Here is a 23048-nt window from a genome sequence, read left to right as displayed (position 1 = left end):
CTGTTGCCTGCGGGCATATATGAAAAACTCAAAGAAAAAGAATGGGAGGTGGGAGAGAAAAAGATAGATTGGGCAGTTCTAGAAGCTGAAGAAAATACACGTGTACCAGGTACCGGTCTAGGAGATAAATGTAAAGAATTACCTGAACTGTTAATACAAGTTTTGCCAAGATTACTAGCCACGAAAAAGGAAGACTGGGATGCAATCTCAGCCTGTAAACAGAAACCAGACGAGGATACTAGTGATTTTTATTCTAGATTCGAGAAATGTTTTAGTATTAACAGTGGTTTGAAGACGAGTAGTGAGTCATACCCTCATCTTTTTGTTACTAAACTAGTCGAGAGTTCAAGTCCACAAGTTAAAAATCGAGTTTTGAAAGTCGAAAGTACCTGGCAAGCTAATACTCCGTCCCAAATGCTTCAGATGCTCCAGTATCACCAGAATAGAATCAGAGAAGAGCAAGAACACGAAAGGAAACGTATGAAAGACACGAAAATGAAAGTATTAGTTGCACTATCTGTTCCTCAAGACAGTCAGAAGAGGGGTCCGAATCAAGCCAGTCATCCTGCAGTTCCCGTTAAAGGGACCTGCAATTATTGTAAACAACCAGGTCATTTTATAAACGAGTGTGCAGTTCTGAAACACAACATAGCTACCGGTAAGACTAAAGAAAGACCACGTCCGCCTAGGCAAGAACAAGTTTCACAGACTTCCCAGTTACCACAGAATGCACAACAGACAGTTACAGTACCGCAGCCTATAGCTGCAACACAGCATGTTACACAGCAAATGTACCAGTATGCACAGTCCGAGTATCCAGAGTATCAGCCGTATTCATGAAACAGCCTAGAGAGGGAGGTAGGCTTGCCTCTCATCGAGATACCTGTAGATCAAGAGGGTCCCTATGTTCACAGTCAAGTATTAGGGAAAGACAGAAAGTTTCTGATTGATACAGGGGCAAGTAGGACTACTATCAGTCATGACGAGGTTCCAGGGGCTCCGCTCTCAGGCTCTAGAAATGTTTCCCTTGGATTTTCAGGAAAGCCTATTGTAAACGAGATATCGAAACTAGTTACTCTAGAAGTAGGTCCATTGTCCCGAACTACTGACCTATTACTTACGAAATCATGTCCAGAAAATCTGTTAGGCATTAAAACACTGAAAGAATTAGGTGCAGTCATTTGCTGCTCCCCAGAAGGAATACGTTTGTTTTTACGTGACTTTAAGGGTCACTATGTATTACGTGATTTTGATCCAAGATTACTGAATGTCCCGCAGCATCTATGGGCACAAGGTCCAACTGATGTTGGTTTTATGCAAATCACACCACATCGTGTGACTCTCAAACCAGGTGTAGTGTTACCACGAATCAGACAGTACAGACTGCCACCTGAGGCTGTAGCAGCCTTATCCAAAATTATTGACGAGTGTAGGAAGGTGGCTACCTGACTATGGTTACCCCAGATTTTTTGCCTGTGTTTAGCTGGTTTTTTGACTTAGTTGACCTGGTTCCCTGCTAATCAGGGCCCCAGGCCATCTGCTCTCTCTGTAAAATGGATTCCATGTACCCTAGGTACATACCAATTGGAAATGGACTCCTTGTCAGCCCCTGTAGAATGCACTATAGGTGCACAGGGCACAGGAGCCACTAAGGCCTACCAGGGGCTGCAGCATATCTTTTGCCACCCCTGGCTGGTTCTTAAATTGACACAACTGGCTGATCACTCAGCTGGGGTAAGGTGGTGTACACACCCCTTGCTTAGACATAGTATACCTATGTCTAAACCTATATCTGGACACATGTAAACCTGTGAGCCACTCCTATAGACAGGCCTCACCAATCCTGGAGGCTGGGTGCATGGTTTTTATGTGAGATGGAGCTCTAGCATGAGCTGAGCCTGTCTGCAGCCGTCGGGAACAAATCCCTAAGCTGTTTCAGGATAATGCCATACCATATACTATTAAGTGCCTTATAATCCTCGCGGTTATTTAGCAACTCTGGTTTGGCTTTATCAAAACATGTCGTGTAAGGTGTCATACGCTTTGGAATACCATCCCCTCGCCAGTTCTGGCGACGGGGATGGCATTCCACCCCTCTAGAGGGGTAAGACATGTTACTTCACTTTAATGCGGTTGATTTCTCCAAAGGCCGTAAGATCCACAAAATGGATGCCTCTGCCACAGACAAATGTCTGGACCCCTGGAGCTGACCGAAACCCAGTCAAGGGGGTCCTGGACAAAGGGTTTCCTGTCACAGGAGGGTGTCACCGCCCTCCAGACAGGAGATAGTGTATTGTAGCAGGGAGGTTTGAAAGAAACCAGACACTGCCTGGGGCGCACAAGGCTGCCCCTTGCATAATCCGGCCAAACCGGTTCTGGGGCACTCCAGCCCTCGTGCCAGGGCGGCCTGGATCAAAGGAAGGGGGTGTATCCACCCACTTCCTGGGTCCCACCCATAGGAGGGGACCTAGCAGGTAATCACGCCCACCAGATTCGAATAAGAGTGGGAGCAGTGCCAATGCACATCAGATTTCCTGGAAGAAACATTTGAAACGATATTCTGGACCCTTCGCCCTCCATCTCAACGTGGAAGCCCGAAGAATCTCCCTTGTGGTCAAGGAGTGACCACCCTGCAGCAGCAGGCACCATCCAGCCCTCGACGTCTACTTAGTTGCAGTTCCCGCCGGAACTCGAGCGACTGAGATCGACGAGATCAAGCCTGCCCAGCTTCTAACAGCCCGATCCACAGTCCCTGCAAAGCTGAGACCCGTGGAGGCGACCGGAAGCGTGGGGCACGCCATCTTGAAGTGACCACGAGACGCTGACCGTGCAGCCCACGAGTGACCCTCGAAGCTGTACACCGGGGTTTGAGAAGCCCCCACCCTGAGCTACTCCTGAGCCGAAGTTCAGCTCTCCACACTCGACGAGTGCTGCGTGGGGCCCTTTGGCACGATTTGGCTCAACGCGTTGGCCCGGTCACTTGCCAGCTGGCTTGTGGTCCCTGTGCCGACGAACTACAAAAGAAGACTCGTGATTCTGGTTGCTCCAGATCCACACCAGCTCCCCTGAAAGGGAGCCCCGACTCTGACCTTCCTGGTCCGAGTGAGACGCCATCTTCCAATCCCGCGTGGATTGCTCTTACCAAGGCTTGTTTGCTCCAAACCGGAAGCCGACTGCACCGACGGTGAGAGCCTGCGTGGGACAGATCGTGACCTGCTCCTGGACGTCGCAGATGCCCCAGAGCCCACGTGACAGCGAAGAGAAGCGCCTCGACGACCACCTGATTGCGCCCGACATTGCCTGGTTCCGTCCTGGTTCCACCCTGGTCACTGCTGAGTGACCCAGACTCTGTCCCCTCTGCTTTCAGGTACTCTACAACTTGAGTCCACCCTTGGACTCCACCGGACACTTCGTCTTCACCCTGCCTGCAGCCCTTTCAGCTTCAAGCACCAAGAGCCTGCGTGTCAAAACCCGACGCCACTTCGACCCTGTGCACCCACTTCCTGTGGGTGAGGTAACTTTGCTCCGCCGGTGTTCCCACACTGGTGCACACCTCTAGGGTCTGTGTGTTAAGTTTTGTTCCTCTAGGTTCAGCGGAAGTGTCCTTAAACTTTAACTATTTGACTTTTACGCACCATTGGTTAACATTGGTGCATGCGTGCGCTTTCCGCACATCTCCCGAATCCCGAGGGCCATTCCCGACTTCAGCATTGCTTGTCCTGACTGCTCCCAGCGATTCCCTAGGCCCTAGGCCTAACCACTGTTCGAGTGGCCTCTCTTATACCACTTGTTTAGTATATGGTTTGAGTGGCCCCCCGCCCTCATCCATAATTGTGCAACTTGTATGTTTAAACAGTGCTTTTGATTTAACGCTTGTGCCCCTTTATTCATAAAGAATACTGGGGATTGTTTTTAGTAATAAACACATATATTTTTATAATATATACTTGTGTGGTGTCCTTTCATTTGGTATTACAGGATTGTATGTGGTAAAACAGCTCGCTTAACACGACCTCTTAAGTTAAGCCTTTAGGCTGCTTAGTCCATGCTACCCCTAGGATAGCTTGTCTAATAAGGTTGACTTACAACCAGACACCATAAGGGGATTGTTTGGTCAGGTAGTAGGTGGTTCCAGAATTGGAAACATCCCCTACCAGGCCAACTTCTCACATTGGTGAGCAGCGGTGCGGATTTGAGCTTGCTGTTGTTTTACCATTGCAATCTTTATATCAAATTGAAAGATCACATCAAGTACCTCTAGGTACATATAAAATCAAAAGCTTAGCATATTAAGTTCTACTGAACTTAGTAGTTGTAGGTTGAAGGGAGTAGCACACCCCTGACTACAACTCACTAGCAAGGTCCAGTAGGAAAACACTTAGTGTAGGTAAGTGCACCACTTACACCTCACTAGTAACCATGTCTGACACAGGAAAGGCCTCAGGGTCTAGTCCTGTGACAGTTGACCCTACCCAGGCAACTTTTGGATATGACAAACTAACCCGCAGAGACTTGATTGCCTTGTGCAAAGCAAGAGGGTTAAAAAGGGGCAGAAGCCCCACCTGCCTAACCCTGGTAGAAATCCTAGAACAGGATGACTTAGAGAAGGCTAAAGCAGCTTCCCTAGACACAGGAAATGGAGAGAACCCCCCTGTAGTTGATCCCCCTGAAGAGGAGGATGATGATGACTTAGATGAGGACTCAGATGTTGAGGACTTAGAAGTACAGGATCAGGGTAGCCAGGTTCCAGTTGGTAGGCTTAGCCAGGCCAACTTGGACCTACTGGGGAATGGAGAGGGCCAGCACCTCCCCAGAACCCAACATGTGATTCTCCCAGGCAACAGAAGAGTGAGATCTCCCTCAGGGGACTCTCATATTTCTAGTGCCTCCAGAGAATCAGAGAGAGGCATGACTGCTTCTCAGAAAGCTGAGCATAGGGCTAGAATGAGGGCTGTCAAACTCCAAATAGAGAGAGAGGAGGTAGCCCTGAGTCAAGCTAGACTTACCTTAGCTCAAGCTAAACTTGCCTTGGCAAGAGAGCAGAAATTGTGTGGCTTAGATGCCACTGGTGGCAGCAATATTCCTAAAGAGAAACCCAGGTCCTATGATAGTAGAAACCTGACCAAGATTGTGCCCCCCTACAAGGAAGGGGATGACATCCACAAATGGATGACTGCTCTTGAGAGAGCCTGCATGGTACAGCAGGTTCCTGAGGAACAGTGGGCAGCAATCTTATGGTACTCCTTTTCAGAGAAAGGGAGAGATAAGCTCCTCACTGTTAGACATGAGGATGCAAACAATTACAAAGTCCTGAAGAGTGTTCTGATAGATGGGTTTGGCTTAACCACTGAACAGTACAGGTTGAAGTTCAGAGACACCCAGAAGACACAGACTCAGGACTGGACTGATTTTGTTGATTGTGCAACTAAGGCTCTGGAGGGTTGGCTACATGGCAGCAAGGTACATGACTTTACAGGATTGTATAATTTGATTATGAGGGAGCAGATCCTAAGTAATTGTCAGAACCAGCTCTTACACCAGCACCTGGTGGACTCTGATCTGACCTCTCCCCAAGAATTGGGAAAGAAGGCAGACAAATGGGTCAGAACCAGGATTAGGCCTAAGAATCAGGACAGTAACCAGAAGAAGGAGTCTACCAAGCCTCAAGATAAGGGTGGGGATAAAAGTAAAGATAAGACTTCCCCAGGGCCCCAAAACTCCAAGGATGGGGGTGGGTCCCAAGACACTTCTTCAACTGAGAAAAAGCCTTATTGTTATGCCTGTAAACAGGTTGGGCATTACAAAACAGACAACTGTTGTCCCAAGAATAGCAATAAAGAAAATATACCTCCAAAACCAGCTTCAACACCTCCTGTTACTGTCAGCAGTAATCCCCCAGGAAGTGGAAGCACACCCAGGAATCTGGGTGGGTTTACTTTTGGAAATCAGGTGGACCCTGGCCTATCCAGGTCCCCATCACCCAATGATCTTGTTTATGAGGTTGGCATGGGGTTTGCCAACTTCTCTGCTTGCCCAAATACTTTGAGCAAGTATAGACAAGAACCCATCATCAATGGTTTGAAAGTTGAGGCTTTTAGAGACACAGGGGCTAGCATCACCATGGTGGCTGATGGCCTAGTCCCCTCTAAGCAACTTTTACCTGGTGCCACATACCAGGTTACAAACATTGATGGAATCCAAACAAATCATCCCATGGCAGTAGTAAGTCTCAGCTGGGGAGGTGTCATTGGCCCAAAGAGAGTGGCAGTGTCACCAAACTTGCCTGTAGACTGCCTACTTGGTAATGATTTGGAAATCTCAGCCTGGGCTGAGGTTGAACAGGAAACCCATTCTAGAATGGTGAATTCCCATGGAAAGGTTAGTGAGGCTGTACTGGCTACAGCCCCAATTCAAGATGTCCTTCCTGAAAAGGTTGGTAGGGCTGAGAAACTCTCTGCCCCATCTTTAGCAAAAGCTCTTCCTGAACAGAATAGCAAAGCTGTTATGATAACAGCAGAAACCCAAACTGAGTCTCCTCCTGAAAAGGTTGGTGGGGCTGTGATGGCCACAGCCCAAACTCAAACTGATATGTGTGTTGTGAAACCTGAAATGATGGATAACTCCACACAAACTGAGAGCATGGAGGAGGAAGAGAAATCTCCCCCTCACCAGACTTTAGGACAGGATCAGCCTCCTCAGGGAACTGATCTTACCCCTGATGAAGGAACTGCCCCAGAGGTGGTTGGGCCTAGCCTGACAGAACCTCTGATGTCAGTGGACCCTTCTCAGGTGGGACCCAGTCTGGAGCAGGTAACCTGCCCCTCTCTCCCTTGCCTTAGCCAGCCCAGGGCTGCAGAGGACAAGAAGGACAGTGAGACCCAGAGGGCCCCCTGTCAAATAAAGCACCCCCATCAAAAGATTAGGTGCACCAAAACTAGTAGCCCTAGTAAGGTGAAAACTTTAAAAACTCCTGAGGGAGCCCCCTTAAAAGTAGTTAGGGACCTCCCACAGATGGATTCTGTTGGGCACAGCCAAACCTGGGACCCAAGGGGCCCACACCTGAACTGTCCCTCCAGCAAGCCAAACAGAGGGACCCAGCCTCCAGCTTTAGGTAGCCAGAGGCTGACCCTGAGAGCACAGTGCAACTCAGTTAAAGAAAGAAAGGCACACCTGGTGGAAGATAATTGGAGGAAGCCAAGCCCTAACTTAGTAGAGCCTAACTTCAATACTCCATATCCAAACCAGCCTTTAACTTTGCATAAACACACCCAAGGTAGTGATTCCCTATGGTGGAGACCCTCTAATACCCAAAGGGTGAGGGACTGCTTAGTGGACCATGAGACAGGGGGTACCCATGCTAGTGCAGGTACTTCCTTATATGGCCACTCAGGCAATATAGGCTTACCTGGCCAAGGATAGCCTTATCTCCTTTCGTTTGGGGGGGGGTTATGTAGGAAGGTGGCTACCTGACTATGGTTACCCCAGATTTTTTGCCTGTGTTTAGCTGGTTTTTTGACTTAGTTGACCTGGTTCCCTGCTAATCAGGGCCCCAGGCCATCTGCTCTCTCTGTAAAATGGATTCCATGTACCCTAGGTACATACCAATTGGAAATGGACTCCTTGTCAGCCCCTGTAGAATGCACTATAGGTGCACAGGGCACAGGAGCCACTAAGGCCTACCAGGGGCTGCAGCATATCTTTTGCCACCCCTGGCTGGTTCTTAAATTGACACAACTGGCTGATCACTCAGCTGGGGTAAGGTGGTGTACACACCCCTTGCTTAGACATAGTATACCTATGTCTAAACCTATATCTGGACACATGTAAACCTGTGAGCCACTCCTATAGACAGGCCTCACCAATCCTGGAGGCTGGGTGCATGGTTTTTATGTGAGATGGAGCTCTAGCATGAGCTGAGCCTGTCTGCAGCCGTCGGGAACAAATCCCTAAGCTGTTTCAGGATAATGCCATACCATATACTATTAAGTGCCTTATAATCCTCGCGGTTATTTAGCAACTCTGGTTTGGCTTTATCAAAACATGTCGTGTAAGGTGTCATACGCTTTGGAATACCATCCCCTCGCCAGTTCTGGCGACGGGGATGGCATTCCACCCCTCTAGAGGGGTAAGACATGTTACTTCACTTTAATGCGGTTGATTTCTCCAAAGGCCGTAAGATCCACAAAATGGATGCCTCTGCCACAGACAAATGTCTGGACCCCTGGAGCTGACCGAAACCCAGTCAAGGGGGTCCTGGACAAAGGGTTTCCTGTCACAGGAGGGTGTCACCGCCCTCCAGACAGGAGATAGTGTATTGTAGCAGGGAGGTTTGAAAGAAACCAGACACTGCCTGGGGCGCACAAGGCTGCCCCTTGCATAATCCGGCCAAACCGGTTCTGGGGCACTCCAGCCCTCGTGCCAGGGCGGCCTGGATCAAAGGAAGGGGGTGTATCCACCCACTTCCTGGGTCCCACCCATAGGAGGGGACCTAGCAGGTAATCACGCCCACCAGATTCGAATAAGAGTGGGAGCAGTGCCAATGCACATCAGATTTCCTGGAAGAAACATTTGAAACGATATTCTGGACCCTTCGCCCTCCATCTCAACGTGGAAGCCCGAAGAATCTCCCTTGTGGTCAAGGAGTGACCACCCTGCAGCAGCAGGCACCATCCAGCCCTCGACGTCTACTTAGTTGCAGTTCCCGCCGGAACTCGAGTGACTGAGATCGACGAGATCAAGCCTGCCCAGCTTCTAACAGCCCGATCCACAGTCCCTGCAAAGCTGAGACCCGTGGAGGCGACCGGAAGCGTGGGGCACGCCATCTTGAAGTGACCACGAGACGCTGACCGTGCAGCCCACGAGTGACCCTCGAAGCTGTACACCGGGGTTTGAGAAGCCCCCACCCTGAGCTACTCCTGAGCCGAAGTTCAGCCCTCCACACTCGACGAGTGCTGCGTGGGGCCCTTTGGCACGATTTGGCTCAACGCGTTGGCCCGGTCACTTGCCAGCTGGCTTGTGGTCCCTGTGCCGACGAACTACAAAAGAAGACTCGTGATTCTGGTTGCTCCAGATCCACACCAGCTCCCCTGAAAGGGAGCCCCGACTCTGACCTTCCTGGTCCGAGTGAGACGCCATCTTCCAATCCCGCGTGGATTGCTCTTACCAAGGCTTGTTTGCTCCAAACCGGAAGCCGACTGCACCGACGGTGAGAGCCTGCGTGGGACAGATCGTGACCTGCTCCTGGACGTCGCAGATGCCCCAGAGCCCACGTGACAGCGAAGAGAAGCGCCTCGACGACCACCTGATTGCGCCCGACATTGCCTGGTTCCGTCCTGGTTCCACCCTGGTCACTGCTGAGTGACCCAGACTCTGTCCCCTCTGCTTTCAGGTACTCTACAACTTGAGTCCACCCTTGGACTCCACCGGACACTTCGTCTTCACCCTGCCTGCAGCCCTTTCAGCTTCAAGCACCAAGAGCCTGCGTGTCAAAACCCGACGCCACTTCGACCCTGTGCACCCACTTCCTGTGGGTGAGGTAACTTTGCTCCGCCGGTGTTCCCACACTGGTGCACACCTCTAGGGTCTGTGTGTTAAGTTTTGTTCCTCTAGGTTCAGCGGAAGTGTCCTTAAACTTTAACTATTTGACTTTTACGCACCATTGGTTAACATTGGTGCATGCGTGCGCTTTCCGCACATCTCCCGAATCCCGAGGGCCATTCCCGACTTCAGCATTGCTTGTCCTGACTGCTCCCAGCGATTCCCTAGGCCCTAGGCCTAACCACTGTTCGAGTGGCCTCTCTTATACCACTTGTTTAGTATATGGTTTGAGTGGCCCCCCGCCCTCATCCATAATTGTGCAACTTGTATGTTTAAACAGTGCTTTTGATTTAACGCTTGTGCCCCTTTATTCATAAAGAATACTGGGGATTGTTTTTAGTAATAAACACATATATTTTTATAATATATACTTGTGTGGTGTCCTTTCATTTGGTATTACAGGATTGTATGTGGTAAAACAGCTCGCTTAACACGACCTCTTAAGTTAAGCCTTTAGGCTGCTTAGTCCATGCTACCCCTAGGATAGCTTGTCTAATAAGGTTGACTTACAACCAGACACCATAAGGGGATTGTTTGGTCAGGTAGTAGGTGGTTCCAGAATTGGAAACATCCCCTACCAGGCCAACTTCTCACAACGAGCTCATTGTTCAAGGAGTGGTTGTAGAAACTGACTCCAATGTATGTAATTCTCCTATTATTCCAGTCATGAAACGTACTGATCCAAATGCACCTCCAGTATATCGATTAGTGATTGACCTTCGAGAACTTAATAAATGTATCATTCCCCAGTACCCAGTTGTTCCAGATATCTCATCCCTATTGACAGCCATTGATTCTGAAGCTATGTTTTTCACTGTCATAGACCTCAAAAACGCATTTTTCAGTGTCCCCATTCATCCAGATAGCCAGTTCCTTTTCGGATTCTGTTTAAATGGAAGGAGCTATAAATTCACACGAGCTCCTCAAGGTTTCACAGAAAGTCCTAGTATTTACAGTCAAGCACTTAAAAGACAACTAGACAATATTCACATGCCAACTGACACTGCCCTGCTCCAGTATGTCGATGATCTACTGATCACAGCCCGTTCTGAGTGTGACTGCGAGCGTGCGTCACTTACAGTTCTGTATTTCCTAGCCGAGATGGGGCACAAGGTGTCCCCTTCGAAGCTTCAATTCTGTGTCCAGCAAGTGATCTATTTAGGCCACTTACTGTCCAAGAGGGGTAGGCAGTTGACACCTGACCGTATCCAGTTAATAGCGAGTCTTCCTCAGCCCAAGACCCAGAAGGAGGTACGAGCTTTTATCGGCCTCACTTCCTATTGCAGACAATGGATTCCTCAGTATGCATTTCTAGCCAAGCCACTGATACAGTTAACGACACAGGAGGCAGCCGTATCGACTGTCCTCCCTTGGACATCTGAACATACACTTGCTTTTAATGAATTAAAGAAAGCTTTATGCCAAGCACCTGTTCTAGCTACACCGAACTACAGTAAGCCTTTTACACTTTTTGTCACAGAACGTGAAGGTACAGCATTATCTGTTCTCACACAAGATCAAGCAGGACAATACAAGCCTTGTGCTTATTTTTCGAGCACATTAGATCCAGTGGCCCAGGCTCTGCCTGCGTGCCTCAAGTCAGTTGCAGCCACAGCACTAGCTATCAGACAAAGTGATTCCATAGTGTTAGGACACTCTCTGACAGTACAAGTTCCACACTCCGTGGAAGTTCTTTTAAACCGAACACAGACCCAACACTTGACAATTGCACGTTTAACAGGTTATGAATTGACACTGTTCCAGCCACACATAGAAATCAGACGCTGCAACGTTCTAAATCCTGCTACACTGTTACCGTCAGTTTCTTCAAATCCTGCCACACATGACTGTGTGGAAGTTGTTAACACTATGACAAAGCCAAGACAAGACCTGACAGATATTCCGTTACCAGATCCAGACCTGACACTTTATGTGGATGGTTCATGTATGAGAACAAGTACAGGAGAACTAGTAGCCGCGTATGCAGTGACTACTGACACTGAAGTTATAGAGACACACCGTATTGACACCCTGTCCGCTCAAGCAGCAGAGCTAGTCGCTCTGACTCAAGCCTGCATACACGCCAAGAACCTGAAAGTTAATATTTACACAGATTCACGTTATGCATTCGGAGTCGTACACGACTTTGGAGTGCTCTGGCAAGAAAGAGGTTTTATGACTTCTCATGGAACCAAGATTCAGCATGGTCTCCTCATTCAAGCTCTGTTAGAAGCAATACATTTACCGACAGCTATCGCTATCATGAAGTGCAAAGCACATACGAAAGTCACTGACATTATTTCCCAAGGTAATGATCTAGCAGATCGAACAGCCAAGCTCACATCTCAGACTCCAGACATTCCAGTTAACACGACACAGACACACACTCCAGAACAGACTACATGTATGACAGTTAAGGACCCCACTCAAGATGTCATAGATATCCAGTCACATTCTACTCCCGATGAAATCAAGAAATGGTCCGAACAAGGAGGGGTCCAGACAGATCAGGGATGGTTGACGAAGGGAAAAGCCACATGGTTTCTCCCCGACTCAATGGTTCAAGTCATTATTAATACCGCACATAGTCCTGCACATTTAGGAGAAAAAGCTATGTTAGACAGTATCCAGAACCTTTGGTTTAACAAACACTTACGAGCTGCAGCCAAGCAGAAAGTCCGTACCTGTATGATATGTTGTCAGTTCAATCCAGGTAAAAGTGTCCCAGTGGAACAAGGGGGATTCCAGCCTCCTGACCACCCTTTTGAAGTCCTCCAGATGGATTATATTCAGATGGAGCGATGTCGAGGTTTCAAGTATGTCCTTGTAGTTGTATGCGCTTTGTCCAGGTGGACAGAGGCATATCCAGTTCCAGATTACACAGCCGCGACCACTGCCAAGCAGCTGGTTCGTGAATTTTTCCCTCGTTATGGACTCCCTAGGGTCGTGTATTCAGACAACGGCCAGCCATTCTCATCTGAGTTAATGAAGCATGTTTCCCTTCTGTTAGGGTACCAGTGGAAGTTTCATTGTGTGCGCCATCCTGAAGCAGCAGGTCTCGTAGAGAGACATAACCAGACACTAAAAATCCGCATCGCCAAAGTTTGTAAAGAGAAAGGTGTAGACTGGCTAATAGCTCTGCCAGTCGCCCTATTTTATATGCGCATGGTCGCACATTCCAGATCAGGTCTGTCCCCTTATGAGGTCGTATTCGGCCGCCCCCGAACATGTGGGGTACACCTAGACCCCGAAGTATTACAGATGTTTCCAGTAATATGCTGACAGATTACCTAGCTTCCTTGATGTCTGCCCTCCACTCTTGTCGTTCACAGGTTGCCGCCGCATTTCCAGACAATACTGAAGTGAAACCGCACGAGGTCATTCCAGGCGACCTCGTGTTGGTTAGGAACTTTGATCGTTCAAGTCCGCTGGAGCCCCGCTGGAAACACCCTCAACTAGTCCTTCTGACCACCCGCACGGCCGTGAAGTTGGAAGGCCGCAAAGGCTGGGTGCACCTGTCTCACGTCAAGAAATTCCATGGATGTCGCATAAAAACATTGGACTGTTCCATTTTTAAGGACTGCCAGAATCTTAAAAACTGCCCTATTCTCAAGGACTGTCCCGCTACAAACTTTGATTCCAAACCTCCCCTGTTAGAGGAAACTCTGCAGCAGGAGTATAAAAGTAAGCTCCGGTCTAGTAAAATAAGTCAGCCAGTTTAATTGTCTAAGTCCCCCTCGGGTGAAACGGTTAGACAGGTTTCTGACATGTATGAGATAGACCCCCATAGTGAGAGAGTTAGTCAAAACTCTATCAGATGTATCGTTATTCTATGTTTTCTTCTATTTTTGAGTTTGATGGTTACCTGCACAAGTTATGCATTGCATTTATGTTTTCCAATTTCTCATGTAAATAAGTTTTCTAATGCTACAGTAGAGCACACATTTAGTGATCTGCCTCCTCACGAGCTATCCTATCGTCTTGCTATGAGAAATAATACGTTTATCCGTATGTTACACTATTCACACCAGACCAGCAATGCCACTAATTGTTGGGTGTGTGGTCGACTCCCCCCTTTCCAGACACCGAAGGGAGTTCTGCCACTCTTTCCTTATCCGTTTTCACATAATGGTTCGTGTGGAGCATGGTCCACGTTAACGTCATCCCCAACAGATATGTCCCTTCTGAATAGTACATGTTTTCCAGACAAGCAAGGTCTCACCCATAGAACAGGGTTAGATCTAGAAAATGAAGTTTATAATTTAGGTAATTATTCTTCGAATTTTATGGTCCTGAATGTTCAGTCTGATACTACTCTAGATTTACCTGCAATTTCAGTACTACCAGTCAAAGGCGAATTATGTGTCCGAAAGAATGGTTCCGCACATGTAGGACATAGTGATTGTACTACTATTGTCAAGTATAGTGACAGTGGGAAATCTATTTTCAAAGCCTCACGTCATTCATATTTTGTTTGTGGTCAGACCGCATATGTTCGTCTGCCCCTCGATTGGGATGGAACCTGTTACATTGCCTTCCTACTGCCACCAGTTTTCCTAGCCCCATCCGATTATCATAGAAACACACATCTAGTACACATTAGACATAGAAGGGAGATCGAGTCCCCAATTGTCGATCAAACTGAAACTGCTCTAGAACAATATCAAGATTTCAATAAAGGATTCTTCTTCTTTATAGGCCCTGTCCAGAATAGTAAGCTAATCCGTAGGTTAACCAGAACCCTTGAAGCAGTAGTGAATGAGACTGCTTCTGCTCTAGGTAACTTAACCGAAGAGCAATCTGCTATGAGATTTGTCGTGCTCCAAAATCGTCTCGTTCTTGACGTCATACTGGCCGATAGAGGAGGAGCATGTAGAGTCATCGGATCTAGTTGCTGCATTTTCATTCCTAATAACGCGCCGTCTGTTTATTCAGCTATAACCAGACTTCATAAAATTGCCCATCAGTTACACCAGAATCCAGGCACCTGGACATGGTCCGGTTGGTTCTGGAGTATAATTTCTGCCTGGGGATGGAAAGTATTGTCATTCCTAGGTATAGCAGTAATGATCGTTTTCAGTTGCTGCCTCTGTTTACAATGTGGCCCTGCGATTTGCGGCATTTGTGCTACATCCTGTATTCCAAGTCCTAGTCCTAAGTCCCGTTCCAAGACAATTCGAGACGAGCAAATGATACTGTATGAAATGATAGATGGTATCATGAATATTGATGTTTCCTGATGGAAACGTAGTGACAAGGAGGGAATGTGGAAAAGTAAATTTTGCCATGTTCTGTGTCCCTACGTGTTCCCCATCTTATGTTATATGTGCATGATTAATATGCATATGTATTCCCTTATGATCGATTAAAGACGCAATTCTAGTTGTGTCCAACTTTAGTGTGTCAAGTTTCCAGTTCTCGTGAAAGCTACGAGTATTAGGCCTATGTAAAGCTATGTTGCCACGTTTCACAGTGTGCACGTTAATTCAGAATAAAGTCCCCGTTTCTAGGCCTCAAAAGGGCCCGGACACCAGATTCAGCTCCTGTTTTCTGAACCCTCGCTGAGGAGCGATACAGCCCCCACCTGCATCCCTGACCCTTCACTTACTTCCTGCCTCACAGTGCCCGGCTCGGCCTGGCTCTGCCTGCCAGTCTGCCAAGAGTATGTTATGATTCTAGTTATCAGTCCAGCCCTCCTTCTCTGCATTCCTAAGCTACTGAATCGCATCAATAGTTTCAGTCATGGTCTAGCCTTTACGTCTCCATGTAAGAGAAATACTGTATTCATGGTCATTTAATATTCCTCCACACGCACTACATGTAGAATAATGCATGCACCAGTCTTAGAGTCTGTTAGCCTTTGCCCTGATAACTTTTGGATTCTATCAACATGTTCTCTAAACATCAGATACTAGATAGTGTTTAGGTACATGTCGCCCTGACACTCCAGACTATAGTCTCCTCTTCTAGCGCAGAAGTCATAGCCCCCAGTTCCTCCTAGTAACACGTCATTGCCAGCTTGCGCGCACCACTAGGTCAGAGGTCCCGGCTCCTTAGGTAGCCCCCTCCATGTTTCCGCCCCATTCATGACATATTCTGTTACGTTTACATCACATGTCTATGTACACGCCTCTTGTTACACCTACTTTATGCCTTATCTTTCGCGACTGCTACGAACTCCGCCCACTGCTACGCCTACTGTATTAACTGTAATGCAATTGTTTAGCTATAAATATTGTGCACTGTTATTAAAAGTTAGCGCGCTCATCCCAGATCCTGCCCCGGCAGCTGCCGGGCCCTGCCATCCTATTCCCGTGCAGGTTGTCCTGTTGCTGTCCTTTATGCTGTATTAAAACCTGCAAACTCCAGCTACCTCGAATCTTGACTCTTATTTATTGAGCTATCTGTTATTGTATATCCTGAAAAATAGATCCGGTAATTAATTATTTATTTACCACAGTGACAATATAATTAAAAAAAAAAAATGAAATGCTGTAAGCCCAGTACCAAGTGCCTGTGAATTCTTTATTGAAGACTGGAAACTCAAATTCACAGCTCATTTTTCCTACTTGGGCAATGTATTTGAAAAAAGGGGTCTGTGGTCTAAAGCTATTGAATCCAGGAAGTTATTATTTTGTAAAGCCACTGGTGCCATAATTAATTTTGCCAGGAAATTGGGGAGGTGCCCAGTTGCAGATTTAATAACAATCTATAAAGCCAAATGCATTCCTGTTGCCATGTATGGAGCAGGCATCTGGGGTCATGCCAATGCCGAGTGCCTGCAAATAGTTGAAAATAGGTTCCTGAGATATCTTTTAGCTGTACCCAGTAGTACAGCTGCATTCGTATGCCACGCTGAGCTGTGGTTGCCTTATCTCCTAGACTTAATTAAACTGTAGCCCATCTTGTTGTGGCATAAAGTTTGGACTGGCACTTCTACTGGCTTGAACAGGGACCTGATCAATGATTGTCTGTCCCTTGATGGGGCTGATCGAATTTCCTGGTTGACCCATGTTAAACATTTTTTAGAGAGGCAAGGCATTCCTGAATATTTCTCTAACCCTGACAGCTTGAACAATGTTACTAGAAATAGTTTAAAATCACTATGTCTGGACTATTTGGATTCCATTAATCTATCTAGCAACATTGTAAAACCGTCAGTGAGTACACACCAACTACTCTTGACTCAACCAGGAATACAACCATACTTATTAAACACTGCAGGAGCCTATGATAGATTGCTATTGACCTGCCTACGCCTTGGCAGCTTTAACACTAGGGTTACCTTCCCAAAAACTTGTAGTGTAGTTCCTATTATCCCAATAGGCTCTGCGCATTGGAATAATACCTTCAATAGTATAGGCCTAGACCAGACGTTAACTAGGTCTACTACTGTCGATATTAGACTTAAAGTTTTGGGTTTGCCAGCTAGCTCAGAGTTCACTAGAATCTTTCTCGAATAGGCAAGGAGGAGTTGAACCTCCCTGGATAGACAAGAAGGGATTTAGTTTCTGACAACCATAGAACATGACAACTTTGCTCTCCCCTAATCAAGAGTGTATCTCGAGAGTCGTGTGAACAAAAGGCAATTTATTTTACTCAGTCAGTACGTGCATTCTTAGTCTCATCAGATTGTAGAGAAAAGGAAGAGACGGGCGTGTTCAATAAAAGATGTTATTTATTGATCAGTCTCTTTTCTCATACAAGAGAAATGGATCGATATTATTGCAATACTTATAGTTAAGTAAAGTGCATACATTAGAAGCAGAAGTATAAAATAATACTGTAAAAACATTGATATGGTTTCTAAGCCATATGAAGGTTTAAAATGAATAAAATATATTACATACACATATACATTTGACTAAACGTACTCAACTGGTGTTTCTAAATACGCCTACCCCGTGTACCTGACCTAAGCCTAATACGTGGGCGGGAATAGAAAGTTACAGTTTAAGTTAAGTTTGTTTTTGCCAAGTGACTGACTAAAGAATTCTCTGCGAGGGGTTATTCAGTTCTGTACCTGGAATCTTAGGATGAATGAGGGATGGTATCTCTCGTCTCTGGTCTCGATATTCCAGGCTGCCTGCGAGGGCTACCCGGAAACGCCGGAGCTGGATTTCTCGGCAAGAGAAATGGGCAGCTGCTCGTTCTCAGCGCGTCAAGAAGGCGGGGCTGCGCCAGCGGGGTCTGCTCTGCTCTGGGCTTCGGCAAGTCTGGCTGCTCCGTCCTCGTCACCACCACGTGTGTTTGCATAGGGCAATATCGGTAATATTTATACCTTTAAGGTGCCGAGATTGACGTAAGGATGGACATAGATACGTCAATAAAGATGTCATACGACCAGGTCGTTAGCACATTCTTTTGCTGAAGTTCTCGGTGAAATCAAAACAATGGCCGCAGGGTTTTACCCAGGTTGTCATAGGTTTGATTTGTTATGAGAACTCCGTATGCCTTATCAGGGGCTGGAGGAATATCGCTTGTCTAATTAGATGGCAAGCGTTATGACCTAATCAGATAACACGTTCCTGTGCCGTAGTGTGGCTTTATCAGATAACGGTTCCTGCATCATGGGGGTTTTCTGCCTCATGGGATGACTGCTAGTTAACTTGTTAGTTTGCTAACCAGAATAGGGTCAGGAATAGGGGGATCGATACAGAACCTATAGGAATACATCACACCCACTCCACGCTAACTATGGACATATTTACTAATCTATGCATAGTAAAACATACTGTTGAGTATTGTGTATACCTTACCACCCCAAAATACATAAATGCATTTTGAAATTATCAAATATACGGAAAAATGCAGTCATATGTATAGTATGCACTCAAGCTGTAGAATAATGCTAAAGTAAGCACGCATTTGTATACATTATTGCTATTTGGTATATGAAAATTTACACATGAAATGGCTCTTAATACAGAAAAAAAGTTCGAGACCATTTCATCACAGAATAAAATATTTATGAACATACCAGCGGGCAGCTAATGTCTATAAGCTATCTAAAATTAGAAATCTTAGTTCTCTAAGAATAGTTCTTACTTTAAGCAGAAGATAGTGTCCCGAAAAATATGCAAAAATATTGTGGGGCTGCTGAAAAAACTGCTGTCCGTGAACTGGAGGGAAAATTGTTCATGTGACTTTATTATTAAAGTTGAAGGCCAAATTCAGGGAACGCCGTGTACGAGCTTGCTCAAAAGTCTCTATTTCTGCTCTGGTGAGAACATCATATCATTTAGGCTTTCGAAAAAGTTGTCAACAGCTTCCTGGGAGAGTTCCACTAACTCGGAAATAGGTGTAACCATGCATTCGTGCGCATGATTGTCTCCATTGACATTCTGATTTGGATTTCTGACAGAAGGTCGTACCTGATCGATGCTGCTTTCATCTTGAACTTCACTACCCCTTAATCGTAGTGGTGAAGCTTCCACGAATGCCGTCATCAGGATTGGTAGCCGTTGAGGGCAGCACAAAGCATGAGCCTTTGTTGGACTCAACAATGTTTCTGCATCCATTGGCGCATCCGATTGTAGCATCAGACAGGTGTCTAACACGCATTCTTCTCCGCATAGCAGGCACCTTAATACAGGTAAAACACATCGTTGCCACATTGGTCGAAATGATAGAAACCAAGTCATGTTCAGGTCTCCAAGCCGGGATAGTCCCAGGATTTTTGATATCCGGTCCCGGTATCCAATGGCTAGGATTGTTTCTTCCCTTGTCGCAGGTGTTCTGTCTGTGACATGGTTTGCCATAACGAAATATAAGGACTAGGAATAGGATTCCTGCAATCAGTCCTAAAATGAGGGGAAGTCCGCCAAAAATCGAATGGACGAAATCTGGAAAAATACCCAGTATGGCTTTGAATGGTGTTAATGCCATCGAAAATACTGTCTTAAATACTTTTGAGACTCCATTGGTATCAGAAATATTTAAGATTTCATTAAGGATTTCTGCGAAATGTATGGGGGAATTAGTTGATAACAATGAATGTATCTCTGCAGTCGTCCTTGCGACTTGGAGATCATACGTTTCTTTTGATGACGTGAGCCTTGTCGGCGTCTGAAGAAGCACTGTTTTCATTCTGCTTAAAGTATCTACTCGAATAGAAGTAATTTTCAAGTTGGGCCATGCCCTTGCCTCCCTGTCTGGAAAGGAGCTGGGGAACAATGAGTGTCCACAGCACTTGACCTTCGCAGTCGTAGTTACGAGATAAGGAGTCCCGGGCATAAGACTACAACATCTGCGATCTACAATTAGAATGTAACTCCCATTATAGAGTCTTTGAAAGAATGGTTCTATCTCTGTTGCAGGTGCGCCTTGCTGGTGACATGAAAGGTTATTTGAGTTCCCTTCACAGGCTCCATGCAAACTAATTCCGTTACACAGAAGTGTACCGCTTAGTGACATTGCACAATTATTGCCACTAAGAAACACTTTCTGTCCTTTATTACTGACACATGCATGTGAATAGGGCAAGTTCCATGTTGTTTTAATGTACCCTTTTCCTAATTTTTCATACATGCCAGCCTGTATATATTTTTGGCAGTATTGAAACCTGAAGGTTGATATTGGAATATTTATTATCCCATGTATTATCCATTCACTGACAGGTCGTTCTGACATTGTCACTGGTAATCTCTCAAGTTTCTCAATGCTCAGGATTGTATAATCAGCCCCCTTCTGTGCCATACTGATTTGTCTATCAGTAAGGTTAAAGATATAGAATAGTGACGTTGTGTTGATTAAACGCCAAGGCACATAGCCTGAACGCAGATTTTGTAACGTCCAGCCAAGCTGTACAATAGAACGCAATTGGGACTGACCGTGTTGTAATAACATTAAGTCTTGCGATAATATGTCGATTGCTGAAGACACAATGCTGTCCAAAGAAAAAATTCTGGAGGACAGAGTCATTAACCCATTGTCCACTACAGAAAGTGATTTTTCCAAATTAATACGGTCAATTTCCCGTATCCTTTCTGCTGTCTCAGTTTGAGTAACCTTCCAGGCCTCATTGTATGCTGCATATACAGAGGCTGCTATGAAACGCTTTTGACGCTGTTTGCGTGGTCCCATAGTGAAATCACGCAAGTCAGCACCATCAGTAAGTAAAGTTAGGTGTTGCTTAATTTCTGCCAGTGTGGAAGTTTGTAGCCATTGAAGGCATAATTTGCCCACACTGTAGGTGGTTATTATCCCTGGGTGTTTTCTTTGAGGATATCTAGGGTCTGGCCTGGTCATTTTGAACCCCTGTGTTTTGTTCAGGAATCTGTTTTGAAAGTTATTAGTATCTGTGTGCCAGATCAACCACTTTTTCCAATCTGGATGTGTCCTTTTTTAGTTTAATACATAATTTACGTCTATCTCTTCATCCGTAGAGCTATTGCTGTTCATTGTAGGTTTTGGAATAGACGGTTTATTTAAGTTTTTGATTTTGGCTAGGCCAAGACAGGTGGTTTGTTGAACAGTGTCATTTAAAAATATAATTTGTTCTGGGATCATGCAGGCTGTGGTATATAAATAAATAATACCGGATCTAAGTTTTACTGGACATAGCAATAACAGATAGCTCAATAAATAAGAGTCAAGATTCGAGGTAGTAGGAGTTTGCAGGTTTAATACAGCATAAAGGACAGGAACAGGACAACCTGCACGGGAACAGGATGGCAGCGCTGCCGGGGGCAGGATCAGAATCGGCGTAACATTTAATAACAGTGCACAAATATATATACTAAAACAGTTACATTACAATGAATTACAGTAGGCGGAGCAGTGGGTGTGGTCAATAGCAGTCGCGAAAGATAAGGCATAAAAGTGGGTGTAACAGGGGCGTATACATAGACATCTGATGTAAACGTAACAGAATATGTCATAAATGGGGCGGAAACATGGAGGGGGCTACCTAAGGAGCCGGGACCTCTAACCTAATGGTGCGCGCAAACTGACAATGACGTGTCACTAGGAGAAGCTGGGGGCTATGAACTCTGTGCTAGGAGCAGAGACTGAAGTCTTGGAGAGTCAGGGCGACATGTACCTAAACAGTATCTAGTATCTAATGTTTAGAGAACATGTTGATAGAATCCAAAAGTTATCGGGGTAAAGGCTAACAGACTCTAAGACTGGAGCATGCATTATTCTACATGTAGTGCGTGTTGAAGAATATTAAATGACCATTAAATGCAGTATTTCTCTTACATGGAGACGTAAAGGCTAGACAATGACGGAAACTATTGATGCGATTCAGTAGCTTAGGAATGCAGAGAAGGAGGGCTGGACTGATAACTAGAATCATAACATACTCTTGGCAGACTCAGAGGCAGAGCCAGGCTGAGCCGGGCACTGTGAGGCAGGAAGTAAGTGAAGGGTCAGGGATACAGGTGGGGGCTGTATCGCTCCTCAGCGAGGACTCAGAAGACAGGAGCTGAATCTGGTGTCCGGGCCCTTTTGAGGCCTAGAAACGGGGACTTTACAATAAAATAACGTGCACACTGAGAAACGTGGCAACGTAACTTTACATAGGCCTGATACTCGCAGCTTTCACGAGAACTGGAAACTGGCATACTAGTGATGGACACAACTGTAATTGCGTCTTTAATCAAACATGGGGGATACATATGCATATTTAATCATGCACACATAACATAAGATGGAGGACACGTAGGGACACAGAACATGGCAAAATTTACTTTTCCACATTCCCTCCTTGTCACTACGTTTCCATCAGGAAACATCAATATTCATGATACCATCTATCATTTCATACAGTATCATTTGCTCGTCTCGAATTTTCTTGGAACGGGATTTAGGACGGGACTCGGGACTAGGAATACAAGATGTAGCACAAATGCCGCAAATCGCAGGGCCACATTGTAAACAGAGGCAGCAACTGAATATGATCGCTACTGCAATACCTAGAAATGACAATACTTTCCATCCCCAGGCGGAAATTATATTCCAGAACCAACCGGACCATGTCCAGGTGCCTGGATCTTGGTGTAACATATGGGCAATTTTATGGAGTCTGGTAATAGCTGAATAAACAGACGGCGCGTTATTAGGAATGAAAATGCAGCAACTAGATCCGATGACTCTACATGCCCCGCCCCTATCGGCCAGTATGACGTCAAGGACGAGACGATTCTGGAGCACGACAATTCTCATAAAGGATTGTTCTTCGGTTAAGTTACCTAGAGCAGAAGTAGTCTCAATCACTACTGCTTCAAGTGTTCTGGTTAATCTACGTATCAGTTTACTATTCACGACAGTACCTAAGTAGGGGAAGACACCTTTATTGATATCTATGTATTGTTCTAGAGCAGTTTCAGTATAATCGACAATCGGGAGACTTCTCTTGTGTCTAGTATGTACTAGGTGGGAATTCCTATGATAGTCAGGTGGGGCTAGGAAAACTGGTGGCAGTAGGAAGGCAATGTAACATGTAC

At 46.0% G+C, this 23048-nt stretch overlaps 1 pseudogene; it reads left to right on the top strand.

Annotated features, from left to right (window-relative positions):
- The window catches only part of LOC144805810 (uncharacterized), a 232186-nt pseudogene that overhangs the window by 71446 nt on the left and 137692 nt on the right, over nt 1-23048 (top strand).

The sequence above is a fragment of the Lissotriton helveticus genome (assembly GCF_964261635.1).
Source record: "Lissotriton helveticus chromosome 1_1 unlocalized genomic scaffold, aLisHel1.1 SUPER_1_unloc_26, whole genome shotgun sequence".
In the NCBI taxonomy this organism is placed as follows: domain Eukaryota; kingdom Metazoa; phylum Chordata; class Amphibia; order Caudata; family Salamandridae; genus Lissotriton; species Lissotriton helveticus.
Note: the sequence above shows the minus strand (reverse complement) of the source record. Positions and strands in the feature narration are given on the sequence as shown.